General features: G+C 31.7%; 1 long non-coding RNA gene across 1 annotated transcript; it reads left to right on the top strand.

Annotated features, from left to right (window-relative positions):
* The first annotated feature begins 681 nt into the window (after positions 1-681).
* Positions 682-2,005, top strand: LOC147027636 (uncharacterized). Its single transcript, XR_015057155.1, has 3 exons — positions 682-1,233; positions 1,331-1,507; positions 1,605-2,005. It is a non-coding gene; the product is annotated as an uncharacterized LOC147027636 (long non-coding RNA).
* The last annotated feature ends 13,657 nt before the right edge of the window (positions 2,006-15,662 follow it).

Raw genomic sequence — 15,662 nt, 5'->3', positions numbered from 1 at the left:
ATATATATATATACATATATATATATATACATATATATATATATATACATATATATATATATATACATATATATATATATATATACATATATATATATATACATATATATATATATACATATATATATATATATATATATATATATATATGTATATATATATATACATATACATATAAGTAGGGTAAGAATACTGATTCTGGCTCACTTTGCCCCATGTAAATGAATGGGGGATTTTCAGCGATTTATATTTTTTTTCCTTAAAAATAAATCCCCTTTTTATCCCAAGGTATATTTATTTGTCTCCCCTTTTAACTTGGAGGTTGAACCTCATTGAATTGAACACCTGGGGGTTGAACAGCTCACTCATTGAACCTATAAAGATTTGTTCATTCTCAAATTCCTTCAATAGTTTAATTTTCTTTGCACAATAATCCCCATCTAAAATATTGACAAACAAAACATTTGAATCTTTATATTTTTTAAGATACCCCATTTGTGTCATTACGAAATGATAAACTTCTCTTAATGCTCTCATCTGGCCACCTCCTGAGCCACAGGTTATTTTTTGTTAAGCCCCGCCCACTTTTCTTTAAGCCCCGCCCACTTTTGTTAAGCCCGCGCCCACTTGCCACAAGGTATTCAATAAACCCCGCCCACTTTTCTTTAAGCCCCGCCCACTTTTCCTAAGCCCCGCCCACTTTTGCTAAGCTCCGCCCACTTTTCATAAGGTATTTTTCTAAGCCACGCCCACTTTTCCTAAGCCCCGCCCACTTTTGCTAAGCTCCGCCCACTTTTCATAAGGTATTTTTTCTAAGCCACGCCCACTTTTCCTAAGCCCCGCCCACTTTTGCTAAGCTCCGCCCACTTTTCATAAGGTATTTTTTCTAAGCCACGCCCACTTTTCCTAAGCTCCGCCTACTTTTGCTAAGCCCCGCCCACTCTTACATCATTTCCAGTTCATCTCTGACTCACAAAGAAATCACTAGAAAATTACAGGATGTTATGGTTTTGAAAAATTTCCCAATGAAGGCTTGCCTAGGCTTGCCCAGGGAATTTCCAAAGGAAACCACACCCACCAGTCTTTCTCTATAAAAGCTTCAAACCCAGGCTCCATTTTAAACATTTGTTCTTGCTGGCAATGGTGTTCTGTGTGCTTGTCTCGAACTGTCTGTCTTCTATGGAACTAAACCTTCAAGTTGATGAACTGGATTCAAACCTCTTATCTATTGAGGTAAGATTTTTTATTTTCCTATTTTCAAACTTTGATTGAAGCATACTCATTTAATAATTAAATAACTTAATTAATACATTATTATTTTCTCTCACAGGAAATTGTGTCTGAAATACGAAATGAAAATACTGCTTTTGCTACAACTTTGGGGGAAATTGTTGGCTTGGTTGAAGACCTTGAGTGGGATGACTTTGGTGTTTCTTGGAACTCTCTGTCTTCTATGAAACTAAACCTTCAAGTTGATGAACTGGATTCAAACCTCTTATCTATTGAGGTAAGATTTTTTATTTTCCTATTTTCAAACTTTGATTGAAGCATACTCATTTAATAATTAAATAACTTAATTAATACATTATTATTTTCTCTCACAGGAAATTGTGTCTGAAATACGAAATGAAAATACTGCTTTTGCTACAACTTGGGGCGAAATTGTTGGCTTGGTTGAAGACCTTATGAGCGACCAAGACCCACAGAACGAGTTCGTCCTTGATGACCCAACCAAAGAGTTATACCTTGGAGACCAGCAAAATCCTGAAAAAGAGTTTTACAGCAATAGTACTCATTGTGAGTTATCAAGACAATACCCACTGAACAAGTTATACCTTGATGAGCCAGAATACAAGTTTTACCTTGGAGACTCACAAATTTTGAAAAAATCAGTAAATGAGTTCTGCCTTGATGGTTTAAATAACTACCTTGGAGACTCAGGAAAAGGGTTTTGCCAAGATGGTTCTAAATATGGGACCTACCTTGGAGACTCACAAATTTTGAAAAAATCAGTAAATGAGTTCTGCCTTGATGGTTTAAATAACTACCTTGGAGACTCAGGAAAAGGGTTTTGCCAAGATGGTTCTAAATATGGGACCTACCTTGGAGACTCACAAATTTTGAAAAAATCAAGAAATGAGTTCTGCCTTGATGGTTTTAATAACTACCTTGGAGACTCAGGAAAAGGGTTCTGCCAAGATGGTTCTAAATATGGGGCCTACCTTGGAGACTCACAAATTTTGAAAAAATCAGTAAATGAGTTCTGCCTTGATGGTTTAAATAACTACCTTGGAGACTCAGGAAAAGGGTTCTGCCAAGATGGTTCTAAATATGGGTCCTACCTTGGAGACTCACAAATTTTGAAAAAATCAGTAAATGAGTTATCCTTAAGAGACTTTGTAAGTTGGTTTTACTTTGAATACTTGAAATGTGGGTTCTGGATTGATAACTCACAATGTGATACATATCTTGGAAACTCAACGGGAATGTGGTTATACCTTGAAGACTTGGAAAGTTGGGTTTATGTTGAACACTTGAAACTTTTTTGGGGGCTTTTATTTATTTATTTATTTATTCTTATTATTATTTTATTTATTTATATTTTGGAGACTTTTGGAGTTGCTATCACTCTTTGGGATCTAAACCTATCGATGTAGTTCTTTGTCGGATGGTGCTTGATGGGAGCAAGATCAAGAAAGTTCTGGGAAGAAAGTGCAGGCTTACTCCCCCTTTCTACGTCATCAAACCTGAAAGCCTTAAAAGACAGAATTGGAAGAAGAAAAAAAAACGTAAAAATATATATATATAGGTGGAAATCTCATTTTGAAAAAGACATTGTGTTGGGCGAGGATTGAGTTGGGGTTGAGATTTTGAATGTGAGGGTTGGGGTTGAGATTTTGAATGTGAGGGTTGGGACACACACACATACACATCAACAAACAAAAGTTAAGCCTTGACTATTCAGTTGAGGATTCTGTGTTTGGGGTTCACAGATCTAAGAACGTCCCCCTTGACACACATTATATACTGTTATACACCTCGGACTTGACCCTCGAGTGTCCACAACGGTGTATAGTAGGAGGGAGTGAAGCGCCAACCTATTGCTCCCATTGCACACACACACACAAACAAAAGTTAAGCCTTGACTATTCAGTTGAGGATTCTGTGTTTGGGGTTCACAGATCTAAGAACGTCCCCCTTGACACACATTATATACTGTAATACACCTCGGACTTGTCCCTCTAGTGTCCACAAAGGTGTATTATATGCTTAGTTTTGTCTTTTGTAATTCCTGTGAATAAAATGAACCTAAAATCTCTTCCCCTTCCAAATCATATATTTTATAAGTCCAAGGAACTGTATCTATTACATCAACAATTTTAAAAAGTTCTTTCGTCCATCGTTCAGTAAAACCCTTTTCAAAATGAGATTTCCACCTATATATTCTTACGATATCACCAACTTTGAACTTAGGTTTTCTGACATTAATCTCTTTTTCATATTTTAATTTTGTAAATGTTTCTGATGGCTTCATATTCGTTGACGTGTGAATCGTGTCATTATACTTATCCACAATATCCTGAATAAAAGATAACCATTGTTGTGAACCGAGTTGTGTGAATTTTTTATATAGTCTCTCTTTTAAGGTACGATTAAAACGTTCAACAACAACTGCCTTCCCTTCATTAAAGGTACTGTATAATGTAATACTGTTATTTTTTAAAAAATTCATAAATGTCTTGTTATAAAACTCTCTACCCTCATCAGTCCACAATTTCTTAGGTTTTCTCTTACTTTTATTAAATATCTGTTGAAAAGCTAACATAAGAGTATTACCTGTTTTGTTTTTTAAAGGGACAACCCACGCATATCTACTCCTCAAATCAATAACGGTTAAAGCATACTTGTACCCCTTATCATTATTGAGTTCAATCAAATCAGCAGACCAGATATAATCAACTTCCTTGGAATAAACTTTCCTTCTCTGAAACTTTGTGAATATTGGTTTATGTAATTCATCAGCTAATTGCTCTTCAGTCTTAATGGCATCATTAGAGCCTATAAGTTTTTGAATTTCCAAGTCCAAGTTTCAATTTAGCACTAATCATCTTCTTCACGATGAACCTATCAACTTTTTCTCTCAAGGTTGGATTTTGTATCAGAGACAAATTATATAACATTTCTCTATCGGCTTCATGCTTTTCTTCCAACGTTGTGGTATTCCCATAATCAATATCGTGTCTCATGCACACTTCATCAACTCTATTGATTGGTTTACTCCAGGATTTAGGATTGTCTGCCTCATCTAATCTTTTATCCAAGTTTGTGCCTGGACCACAGAAAGAATACCCTGGAAGATGTAATTCCCCTGGTATTCCAGTAGTTGTAAATTTACTTCCTGATAAAAACTTTTGTATATCTCCTCCGAGTTTGTGTTTGGAGATAAATTGATTTTTTTTTGAACCACACACCGAACATATACCTTTTTGTATAACCCTGTTATTTTTACTTTTAATATATGAAATATTTTTAGTATTAGTTTTCTTTTTACATTTGAGACAATAACTCATTTATTTATGAGAAAAATTTCTGCAGAGTGCAAAAACCTTTTTAGTTTCCAACATGCACATTTGAATCTTAATTTTTAAAACATAAAGAATCCTTAGAAATGCCTTCACTCTCTCCTCCATTTATTTAAGAAAAAAACTTGAATTAAAATACATGTCTTCTCGATGTCGATAGTCTTGTCGAAAGTATTGTAAATAGACTTTTTAATTCTTTGTATTCCTCCCTGGTGAGATAAGTTAATTTCTTTAATACCTCTATTCTTTTTTGAATCTCACTGGTTTCCATATTTTGATATTTATTCATTCTCTCTCTTTCCTCCCTCTCTCTCTTCTCTCTTTCCTCCTTCTCTCTCTCCTCCTCCTCCTTTTCCTCCTCTTCCCTCTCTTCTTCAACTCCTTCCTCATCCCTTACTATACTTGAATCGTTTACACCCCATAGAATATTATACATATATTCATCAGGATTTCTTGTTATTCCTGTATCCAAAATAATTTTTTTTACAACAGGATACCAATAAAATTTCTTTTGAATTTCTAAAAGAGCCTTACCTTTTCTTAACCTTATAATTTTTTCATTATTTAACATTCTAATTAAATCTAAAGTTGTTGGTTTATCAACATCAGCATAATGCCAATCTTTTATTGAAAATACCTCATTCTTATGTTGTAGAACATATTTATTAAAATACCGAATACCCTTTTCTTGAAGGTATGCTTGAACACAGAAATGATAATTTTCTTGAAGCCTTCTTGCTGTCATTTATGTATTAGAAATATATGTTAGAATAATATTATGGCACGAAACACCTCCCCATCTTCCCATAGTTAAATCATTTTGTATTTCCTTACTTATTATATATAATCCTGTTTTTTCTGTTTTCATGAGATAAACAAGGGCAAAACCATTATTATATTTACCCTTATTAAATTCTTTTATTTGTTGTTTACTAATCGTGGCTCCACAAAACTCATTCTCGATACCAAGTGGATAATATTCTTCCTTACGAGACTGATTTAATTGTTCCAGGTCTTCGAGGTTAATTTTAAATGACCAATTATACCCTAAATCATTCATATCATACCCCCATTGTTCTATTCTCATACAAACGATACGCCCTTCTTTATAAAAATTTATTTTAATTCGAACTGTGAATTCTGTATGACCTGGAGATAATATCAACACTTCTGTATCTTTAGAATACACAGCCGTTTTATTTAAGTATATATATATTGTGATAAATCGCTTAATCTCACCAAGTCATTTGCGTCAGTCGGGCTTGGATAATTTTTTAATTTATAAGCATTTTTCATGTTAATATTTTTGTTTATATTATATTTATGTCGTTCAGCCTGTGCCTTTGTGTAATAATTTGATAAATCAATATCCAGTTCTTGAGATACACCAAAGATAGAACCATCTTTACCAACATAAGTCATTTATATTAGATTAAAAATAATATCATAAAATTTTTTATTTTTGTTGAGTTGAAATAACACATATAGACATAATTGACCACAACACTTGGAATTTAATTCTTGGACTTGAAATGTTTGATAAACACCATTCTGTAAGAATTTTATGACTTCAACAGGTGGTGGAAGACCAAAACTATCAAAATAATATTTGTCTTGACTATTAAAAATACAAACCCAATGAGAACCGTTCCCATCATTATCTTCTAAGTTCATAATAATATTCTTTGTATGTTTCGACACATTTGTTAATTCATCTCTCATACAAATAACCACATTATGAATTTTTAATTTCTTACAATATTTGGCAAGTTGTAAATTTGATGTTGTATTCTTTCCAAATTCTTTCAACCACTCATCAATGCTCATTTATTTATTAGAAAGATATAATCCATTACCTCTTTTCGTTAATTTTACACCTGCTTGTGCTATAGAAGAAAGCATATCTCCAACTAACAATCTCGCTTTATCAGGCAGACCTTCAAGTTTTTCAGCAAAATCTACAATTACACCACTTCCACTAATTTGTTTCTCCAACTCTTTGTTATGTCTTTCCAATTCTTTTGAGCCTGGAGTTGAGCCTTCCTTTCGTTGGCAGTTTTGACCGCTGTTGAAATACCACCCGTCAATGCTCCAACCGCACTTAAACCAGCAAATAAAGGAATTAGAAATGGGAGAAATCCTCCACTCGTCTCTCTTATTGAATATTTTTTCAACATTGGTTTTGTCATTTTAATTTTAAGTGAGCCAGTGTCATTCAAGATTTTAACCTGTTCTCTTGTGAGCAAAACATCAATTCTTACTGCTCCTTTTCTCTGAATTGTATTAACGTTAATCGTACAAGGCTTTTGATTTTGAACACAAGATGATAGTTTATGAAGATTGATTTGATTAACATATACCCCAGTTGGTACTTTGCCACTCATTTATTTAACAAAAAATTATGTGAGACTAATCATCACACCATTATCTGTATTAATCTGCAATTCTGTTTCTTCCAAAAGCAAACAATATGTATCAACTTCTTCACTCTCTCCTCTTTCAATGTATAGGGAAGTATCCACTCGATTAGACTTTATAGTTTCTTTTTGAGCGCTCAGGTCAAACGTATAGATTGTATACAAACTTTTAAATGCTGTCATATCCAAAATAGGTTCTTTATTTCCATTACTTTCACACACCTTTTGGTAAGACTTGTATGCTTCAGCAAAATCATTTTTTTCCCAATTAATTTCCAATCTATCTCGTGGATAAAATGTTCCATCTAGAGAAACGCGAAGTTGTTTCACCTTAGCATTATCACTCAATGCATTATTCTTATCAGTCGCAGTATCACCATCTGGCTTTTTAAAAATCATCCACAGATATCGTGGCTTTCCTTCCAGAACACCCAAATTCCACGTGTAAGTAGTTTGATTGAGTTTAACGTGTTGACATCTTCTTTTGAGGTATGATACACTGAGTGGTTTTTTGAGTTAAGTCTTCGATTCAACATCTCTTCTGTTTTAAGATTAGGAGTATATTCACTGATATACCAACTCATCTCCTCAATTACAAATTTATTCTGATCACCAAAAGCATTACCAACACCAAAAAGCAATCTATTTTCATTATCATTCCTTTGTAGTTGAAATCTAATTTTAAGACCATACAGAACTTTATCATAATCACAAAATCCAAATATACCTTTAAGAGGAACTGCCACAGTAAAACTATTTTCTGCTTTTGTATCATCATTATACATTCCTTTCCTTTGAATATATCCAGGGTCTGTGTTTGTTCCCGTTGACATATCAGGAATAAAACCTTCGACAGACCCCTTTCCCATTCTATCACTGAATGTATAGAGTGTAAATTTCATCATTTCAGATACAGCAGAGACATAATCAACCGCTTCAACTTCTTGTGTTCCAATATACAATCGCACACTATCAAACATTTTCCAGAAGAAATCATTTACAAGTGTAGCGTTTGTGTTATTCCCAGCCTTAGTGAATTTAAATTTACACAACAAGAAACTTTCGGAGAGATTCAAATAGGTTTGTTGATTATTTATTTCAAAACTTTTTGTACCATTTGTATTCCAGTCTGTTCCAGTTATTGCATTTACCTTGAAGTAATCTTCTTTTTTAGTGGAGTTTGAGATAATAATAGTATCATCCAAATCATAGATACTATCAATTGCTTCCATACTTGTATTTATTTAGGAAAAAAGATGTTAAAACTTTTGAAACCCTGATCCAAGTATTTGAATTATTTTCTGTCGTTCTTGGGGGACAACTGAGTTTTACCTTTCTTAATTTCTTTTATTGCTTGTAATTTATGAGATTCTTTCTGAGCATCTTTTATACTCTTTACAGCACCTGCTACATTTCCCACAGCAGAAGCAGTTGAACCAATTAGGTCTTTATGTTTAAGAATAGTTGAACCAATACCCATGAGAGTATCAATTATCCCATCTCCTCTAAATTGATGTCCAACACCCCTTTGTCTCTTAGGTTTATAGTATCCTCTACCAAGATACATACCTTCACCCTTGTAGTACGGGGAAAGGAACATCCCATCCCCTGTAATTATTTTATATTTTCCCAACTCGTGCTTCCTCACAATAACCATCGTATTTATTTATTGAAAAACTTCACGTAGGTGAATTCTGATGGATATAACTTCTCCATTAAAAGAGATCACACGATTATCTTGGTCGGTTATCCTAAAATTTACTCTGTGTATGGTTTTTCCTGACACAGGTAGATAAACCAAATTTTTAGGCTCCATATTGAATTTATAACCAATTGGGGTTGAGTATGCGCTGAATGAAAATATTGTATTTGTTTTTAATCCATCATTATAAGCACCATCAATCAAATCACAGTGAATTAACACCGAATTTATTCCTGAGGATATTTGAATGACATTATCACTGTAAAACGTCCCATTAGTTTCAATCTTTTTTGAGGAGAAACCTAATAACTCTCTAAATGAATTATCAATTGTGAAATCAACCTTGTAGTTATTTTTAACTTTAATCGTTGATTTTGAAGTATGTTTTTGAATGTTTATAATAATATTTTTTGGTTCATCACCCTGTTCTTTCATAAGACGAGCAATTTCGGAAGATATTTGAGAAATCTCGTATGCTCCGGTGAGACTGTTATCGTTTTGTATCCACTTCCCGGATTATAACTAAACTTGTCATTTTTCTCGGTTATATTAAATAAGGTATTATAAGTCTCCATGGACAATAAAGATGCCTCATATTCTTTTGTTGTGTCAAGTTGTAGTGGGTATGGGAATGAAGATGTGTGGTCGCTTGTTGTGAAATTAAAACTCAGGATTGTGCTTCTCATCTTATTTAATATGAGTTAAAATGTCTTTATATTGAGATTTATTAATTATTTTCATGTTCATCAACTGGTCTAAAATGGCTGATGCTTCATTAAAACAATTGTTATTTCCAGCCTTCTTACTGCCGAACAACAATAACAGTCTATTAACTAATTGCGATGGGTCATTTGGAAGAAAACTAATACCTGAACCAAGGATACTTAAAGCCTGAATAATGTGTTTCTCCTTCTCATTCTTCCTACTTTTACCAGAAAGAATAACCTTATAATTTAGAGTGTTCAGCAAATCAATATATACTCTATCATCATTATTTTCCATATCCAATGGTTTATCAATATACTTTGATTCATCCCTCACAGTTGAACCTTGTCTTCCATCTTTTGTGAGAAGAAACATTAATCTCGGAGTTAGTTTAACAGGGGTTGAGCAGAACTTAAGAACCTTAATTCATCATTAAATATCAATACCTTTTCTTGAACAAGATGAAATATTGCTGGTTGTTCTGTTGGAATGAGTCCTGCTTTGGTTTTTGAATCCGCTGAATATTCATTGTTTTGAACAGCATTCACAATATAATCAGGGGTTGATTAATCTCTTCCAGTTGTTGAAATAAACCTTCATCATCATATTCTAATTCTCCTAAATGCTCTAATTCTTCCTCCGTCATTTGACTGAAATCTTTTAACATTTGAAGCTTTCTAGGAGTATATTCTACTGTGGGAACTGTGGAAACATCTTTCATTTTTTCTTGGGAAGTTTTTAAAAGTGGTTTAAAAAATTTCTCTTGTTTTTTTTCAAATGCTTCTTCGCCCGTTAGTTTCTGTCTGCGTTTCTTCTTTATGTCTTCCTGTTGTTTTACAACTTTTGAAACCAACTCTTGATGTTCCTTAAATCTTCTTGCTCTTTCTTTTGTATCCATTTATTTATTGTAAAATATCATTTAATGAATTGTAAAGATCAACAGGGAAATTTTCCTTTTCTTCATCATTCAAGTAGATGTGTTCAAATAAATCCTTTTCTTTAAATATTTCATCAAATTCTTTATTAACATTAATGCGAGTTGTAATTTCTTCTTCACTAATCCTTGCATCTCTGCTTTTCATACGTTTGTGTTGAGTTTCTTCATCAACATCAAAACCGAATGATAAAATCTTCACTCCGCTCAGATATTTAATAATTTGTCTCGTTCCTTCTGGATTAGTTTCTAATATCCCAACACCACCAGATTTTAGTTTCTTTAACTCACTCTTACAATGTGAATATTTTGTTGTACCAAGAGAAACCTCCTCAAATATTTGTCCTTCATTCCTCAATCGCATATGTTCCTCCACTGAAATATAGTGATAATCTTCACCTTTACTTCTCCAGGTCTTATTGCTCTAGTTGTTGTTGATACAATGCGTATCACGGGGTGTTTTTTAAGTAAATTTACAATATTCTCATTTGTACTACACAAGAACCTTGATTTATGAAAGTTTTTTCCAGAAGCAGATTTACCCACAAGATTTATAATAATAGTTGTCATTTATATATGTAATTGTTTATAAAACAAAAAATATATCCCTTAATATCTCATCTTGTTTCACAACAATATATTTATATTTTTCAGTCGTGTGCTTCATATAATCCTCAAATTTCTTTTTACTACATAATGTAGAACAATTATCTCTCCAAAAATTATTGATATCTATTGAATTTAACTTGAATAAAATAAAAGTATTAGCATTGTTTCTGATGGAACGACGAGGAAGTTGAAAGTATGATTGACTAAGATAAATACAATTACAAGAAGAATGTCTCCCTCTTGTGTAGTAGCTGTCCATTACCGTTTGGTTTCTCTCATTAACACAATCATCAAAGATAACGAGGTTCTTTTTTGATTTATCCAAATCTTGGGGAGACGGTATATCATCCTTATTATCACTAAGAATACAAGTTATAAGATTTGATTTCTTTTTACATCTCTGTGTATCACAAAATAGTTGAATTATATCTTCAATGTTATAATCATTTAGGTTTTTTTGACGTTTAAATAAACCTATTATATCTTCTTTTGAAGACCAGCATTAAAACCTTGTGAGAGTAGTTGATACTCTGGTTGAAAACTCGACTTTGTGAAAATTATTAAATTATCATAATCTAAAAAGTTGGGAGTGAGGAGCATTTTTAAAAGTAAGCAGGTTTTTCCACATCCACTTGAACCAACTATGAGACATCTTAATGAATTTGGGAGATTTTTATGGTTGTTAAATTTTATCTTATTTTCCCAAATAGGTAAAAAATCATTCATTTATATATTTGAAAAACAGGTTATTTAATTTATTATTAGCTTTTTAGAAACTCTATATTTTATCCTAAGTTCAGGTTTAATTTCAAGATAATCCATTATTTTATTTATACAATATCTTGTGTTGATATTTCCCTGAAAATTACATCCATGAATAATATACAACAACAATCCTTTGAACATTTCTCTTATACGTTCAGTTTCTTCCCTTGTAAGGAAAGGTGTGTTATCATCCTCATACTTTACATTCATTTCTCTAATCAATCTTGTAAAGTAATTCATTTTTGGTGTAAATCTAAAAGAATTATTTTCCTTTTTATATTTTTTATTATCATTAATTAGAAGATAATCACAGAATATACATTGTTTATAGGCTTTTGACTCTGTGTTTAATCCCTGTCTTTCACACGCAGGACAATTCTCAAATTTGTCATATGGTGAATCAGGAAAGTCTAGCATATTTATAAAGTAAAACTTTACTTAAACTAAAATTCATCTATACTTTCAGTTGTATATTACCATCGATATCGATATACTTTTTTCATTATCAGATTCAACGACAACATTTTTTATATTAAAGGTAATTTTAAAATTATCGTTAACTACTATTGAACGAAATGTCATTTCACCTGATATATTAACATCCTTTATTTCATCAAGATTTACATCTTTAGGGTTGTTGAAAAAAATACAAATTTCTCCTTGCATATTACAGATGGTCTTATCTTTTCTTTCTAAAGCTTCATCCATAAGGTTTTTGTTCTTTGATACTTTTTCTTGTTTCATTGCTTTTTCTAGTTTTGAATATATTACTAGAAGGAGAGGAGAAACTTTTGTTAGAGATACTTTAATTGATGTTCTACCAGGTATACTAAAAGCCCTTCCACTGAAGGAAATTGAAGAACTCATATTATTTACCATAATAGTTTTTATCCAATAGTTGTTATATTTATCTTTGTTCAATTTTACATCCTTGACATATTTCTCAGTATCTTTAACAGATGAAGAGATTGATTGAAACTTGTCTTTTGTGTCTTGAAACATTGTATTTATTAAGTGAAAAAGTTGGAGGATAAAATGTTTTTAAGCACAGATTCACCTATAAATTAAACGAAATTTTCATCAAGAAAATTTTAGTTCAAGCAAAGTTTTATTCTATAAATATGGTGAATACAACGTACTGCGATGTTTGTAATCACGAATATAAACATTATAGAAAACACCTCCGAACCAACAAACACACATTTAATCTATTTCATCAAATATCTCCTCTTGAGTTGGAAAGAAAACATTGTGATATCTGTTCAAAGGATGTTTTGAAGAGTAGTTATAATCAACATCTTCAATCACAAAAACACAAGAAAAATGAGTTTAAAGTAAAGGGAGACTATTATATTAAAAACACTGATGAGGCATTTAAAGGGTATATAAAAATAAGGATTTTTCAATTTGGAGAACCCGGTCAATCATCAATAGCTGAATCAATTGAAATAGTGAAACCCGATGTTGAAAAATTTATTAAAAAGACATTAAAAGAAATAAAAACTTTAAAGTTTTATATGGGAGTGAAAATGAATATGAAAAGACAAGATGAAGAACAAACTCCTTATATGAGAACAGATCTTCATTTTATAACATCATTTCAAGATTTTTTGAATAGTGGGGTTTATGAAGAACTATCAAGACAAGAGGAGGATGTTGATAATACAGTGGTAGGAAGTGGATTCAATATTAAAAAAATCATCTTTTTAGATATACACATTCTAAAATCAAACCCTCTTAAAGCTTCTTCTTATATTGAATTACCAAAAGAAATAAAACTAAAGAAGGCAGTTGTTAATATTAAGAACAATGATAATAAATGTTTTCTCTGGTCTGTTCTTGCTCACTTACATCCACCAAAATGTAATTCAGAAAGAGTAAAACAATATATGAAATATGAGAATACCTTGGACATTAAAGATTTTAAATTCCCAATGCCACTAACAGATATTCCTAAATTTGAGAAAAAGAATAATCTTTCTATTAATGTATATGGATTAACGGATACAAACAAAGTTCAAATATTAAAAATTTCAAACAACTATAAAAATGAAGAAACACACATTGACCTTTTATATTTTAGTGTTGGAAAGAATTCACATTACACATACATCAATAATTTATCAAGATTAATCTCTTCTCAGGTATTCAGAACAGCAAACAAAATATATCCTTGTAAGCGATGTCTTAATTCATTTCATACAAAAGAACGATTAGAACAACATTCAAAATATTGTAGTAATCATAAATCAGCTGTAATTACAATGCCTAAACCTGGTGAAAAGATTTATTTTGAAGATTATAATAAATCTATCATGCACCCATTTGTGATATACGCTGATTTTGAATGTATCCTTAAAAAGATAAATACTGCTTCTCCTAATCCAAAAGAACCATATACAAATAAATATCAAAAACATATTCCTTGTGGTTTTTGTTATTATATCAAATCATCTGTTGGAGAAAAGTATAACAAACTTGAACATTATCGTGGAAAAAATGCTTCACAAGAGTTTGTAAAACGATTAGAAAAGGATTGTATAAGACTCACTAAATTAATGAAAGAAACAAATGAACCGATGAAATTAACCAAAGAAGAAAAATTAGAATTTAGAATGAACAATATCTGTCATATTTGTGAGGGGGAAATTAAGGAGTTTAAAGTTAGAGACCATTGTCATCTTACTGGTAAATATAGAGGTCCCGCTCATTCCTGTTGTAATCTTAATTATAAATTACCTTCTTTTATTCCAGTCTTTCTTCACAACAGCGCCAACTATGATACACATCTATTTATAAATGAACTTTCAAAAACACCAGGGAATATTTCTGCTATAACAAACACAAGTCAAAAGTATATTTCATTTTCAAAAATGATATTCACAAAACCTATAACTCGTATTAGGTTTTTAGATTCTTACAAGTTTATGGGAACACCACTAGCCTACCTCGCATCAAATCTAAGCTCCACGGACTCTTTTCCAAATCTTAATTCATTCTTTCCAAAAGAGGAAATTCTCACTAAAGAGGAAATTCAGATTAAAGAGAGAATTCAAAGTAAAGAGGAAATTCTAACTGAAGATGAAATTCTAATTATAAAGAAAATTCGAACTAAAGAGGAAATTCAGATTAAAGATGAAATTCTGATTAAAGAAGGAATTCTTACGAGAGAGGAAATTCAAACAAGGAATGAAATTCAAAGTAAAGAGAAAATTCTTACAAGTAAGGGAATTTATCCTTATGATTATATGGATTCATTTATGAGATTTAAAGAAACACAACTTCCTTCAAAAGAAAGTTTCTATAATAACCTTTATGAAGAAGAGATAAGTGATAAGGAATATAAACACGCACAAGAAATATGGAAAATATTTAAGATAAAGAACCTTGGAGAATATCATGATTTATATCTAAAAACAGATGTTTTATTGTTAGCTGATGTGTTTGAGGCTTTTAGAACACTCTGTCATAATAAAAATTGTTATGGATTAGACCCTGCCCACTATTTCTCAGCTCCTGGTTTAGCTTGGAGTGCAATGTTGAAAATGACAAAACAAGATATAGATTTAATCAGTGATGTTGATATGCTTTTGATGATTGAGAAGTCCAAGAGAGGTGGAATATCACAAGTATGTTCAAAAAGATATGCTAAAGCAAATAATAAATATCTTCCAAATTATAATAGTGAAAAAGATAGTAATTATTTGATGTATTTTGATGCTAATAATTTGTATGGATGGGCAATGTCTCAATCTCTGCCTTATGGTAAATTAGAGTGGGTGGAAGAAAAGGATTATGAAAAGGCTTTGATGAATATTGTTATTTCTTCTCAAGAGGAATTGAATGACGAAGAAGAAGGTTATTATTTTGAAGTTGATTTGAGGTACCCGAGTGATCTTCATAATAAGCATAAAGATCTTCCTTTTGCATGTGAGAAAGAAACTCCA

The sequence above is a fragment of the Eptatretus burgeri genome, chromosome 4 (genome assembly GCF_056783735.1).
Source record: "Eptatretus burgeri isolate ZD-2024b chromosome 4, Ebu_testis_v1, whole genome shotgun sequence".
Lineage (NCBI taxonomy): Eukaryota > Metazoa > Chordata > Myxini > Myxiniformes > Myxinidae > Eptatretus > Eptatretus burgeri.
The sequence above is the reverse complement of the archived record's forward strand: the minus strand, read 5'-3'. Positions and strand labels throughout refer to the sequence as shown.